Source organism: Salmo salar, chromosome ssa10 (assembly GCF_905237065.1).
Source record: "Salmo salar chromosome ssa10, Ssal_v3.1, whole genome shotgun sequence".
NCBI lineage: Eukaryota > Metazoa > Chordata > Actinopteri > Salmoniformes > Salmonidae > Salmo > Salmo salar.
This window is the reverse complement of record NC_059451.1, coordinates 60,067,651-60,070,150: the sequence shown is the minus strand read 5'-3', so window position 1 is coordinate 60,070,150 and position 2,500 is coordinate 60,067,651.

Genomic DNA, 2,500 nt, shown 5'->3' with positions numbered 1-2,500 from the left:
GAGAGGGCGTTTTAAGGCTGGAAGGGGTTGGGGAGGGTATTTGGGGACAGTGCCACAGAGTGACTCCCCTGTCACACATGGTCTCTCTCCACACCCACCCAATGAAATAGTCTGAAGTACCCTGGTGTATCCGGCGGTGATGGGGTGTCTCAGGCTTTTTCAGGACGCGGACCCCATCCACAACTAGCCCCCACCTGCATCTTGAGCTTCTCAGAGGAGCACATAGTGGATGGGGAGGAGCCTCAGAAGTATGTCAAGGGTTTTGTCCGTGCAGATGTCACGAGGGAGTTGGGCAGATGGTCAATGCTGCCGAGGTGTCGCCCACAATCTCGCAGGAGTCATCTCTCCCAATCATCCCGGATGAGCCTTGACCTGTCGTCCCAGGAGCTGTTTTTGCCAGATGAGGATAGGATTGTCTCAGAGTTAATTAAGACGCCCGGACTATCTCAACCCACTCCCTGCGTCATGGGAGTTCTCAGGAGGGCCGGTTATGGGGGGTGGGAGGTTGGGGAGCCTCTCTCCCATTTGGTCAGCGATCATATCATAACATTTACCCACCAACGATATTACTTAATACACCTGGTTGGTTTTCTTTTTAAATGTGCAACCATGGCAAACATTTAAATAATGACTATAGATATTAGAGTTCTAAGACACTGTAAAAAAAAACTGCTGTTTTTAGTTGTTTTATCAAACATATATTTACCTTGTTTCTTACAGGAGGTACATTTGAGGGATTAGAGGAGTTTAAAGAAGTGTGGGTGAAAGGGAAGTGAGATGTTGGGTGTGAGAGGTGTCCACTCATCTTCAGGGGTTAGAAGTTTGTTTGGGACTAAGGAGGTGAAAATTAGAGGCACGTGCGTTGCAATGCAGGGGAGGGTTTTGAGTTAACTTTAGCGTTAGGGGATTTTAGACTTGGGATTATGAGGATTATCACAGACCTGAAGCGATTGCCAGAGAGAAGGGAGATGGTGGAGGGATCTGGCTGCCTCTGTGTACCACAAACAGAGTTTGATAGTGGGAGGATTTTAAGTAGCAGAATTAGGGGGTCAGGGATAGTAAGCGTGGGGCCCATCACGGACTTATAGCAAGCCATGGTCTGGTGGATGGAGGCCTTAACACTACTCGGCGCTAACAGGTCCGGTGGCGTAACTCTCGGGGAGTCGAGCGGAGGCTGACTATGTATTTCCACCCAAATCTTGGGGCTTTTGTCTGGGCGTCTGCTGCCCTGCCTTTCTCGGATCGAGTACTCCTTCGGGTCAAGCGCCTGTCTGCCAACACCGGTGAGAGGGTACTGGAAGCTAAACAGGTATATCCTGAAGGCAGGCTTTTATAAATATTTTCTGTTTTTAGAGCTTGAGGTCTCGGCCAGTATGTGAGAGGGGTTTTGGAATGGTGGGAGGTAGTTAAAGGTAAAAATTAGGGTATTTGTTATTGGTTTTGTAAGAGGAAGGGAGAGGGAGAAAGGGAGGTGGAGCAGCTCAGCGATTTTCGATCTTAGTCTGGCTAGTTAGCTCTCGGTACTTGATGGGCGTTGACACGCTACCACCTCGAGCTCCGAAAAAAAGGGGAGGTGAGCGGAAGGCCTTCCATAATACGCCTCTGAGTTTATGAAACGAATAACCTGCTCTGCAGTGTTTTCAAGTCAGTTAGGGAAAAAGCAGATAAGACAGGTTTTTGTAGAGGGTAAAAGGGGATGGACAGGGTAGGGTGGTTGGGGCGGGCAGATGGTCAGGGTGCAACTACCATTCGAAATTTTAAGGAGGAAGGTAGTAGAAAAACCGAGGTACGTGTTCTTACAACACTTGTCCCAGCGTGTGCGGAGGAGACATTAGGAAAGAAGCGATGGAAGCCCCGATAACACTAGAAGGAGGTGGAAAGCGCCCTCAAGAGATATGGGCAAAGGGAAGGTGCCTGGGATGATGGCTGCCGGCAGGTTTTACCTCAAGTTTTGGGGTGTGCTTGGACCGGTGGTCCTCGGGGAATCCTGACCACCGTTCTCGGGGGGGGGCTGAGTCCCGGGCAGGTCGATGGCTGTGGGGTGTGCTGTCCCTCACTCTACAAGAGGGGGGCCCCGCCACTATAGTAACTGGCGGCCGTTAAACCATGCTGTGCGTAGATTACAAGATACTAGCTAAAGTCACTGGCGAGCCGTTTGCGCCACAGCCCTTCCATCGTTGTCCGCGGGGATCGCGATGTTAGGGGTGGAAGCCGTTCCATTAGGTGGAACCTCCAACTGATCGAGGACTCCATCGCCTGGAGTTGAGAGATGAAGTCTACTGCCTCTGATGTAGCGCTTGATCGAGCCAAAACTTTTGATCGCGTCAGTAAGGCTTTTCTTTTCGAAGTATTAGGCCGATTGAGGATTTGTGATCGCGCTTTATAAAGTGATCAGATTTTGTATGTGGGAGAGCGGGGTGCGGGTGAGCATAAACAGCCATCTGGGTGATGTTTGGCCTCTCATCGGGGTCGAGCAGGATGCCCGGCTCTCGGCACTCGC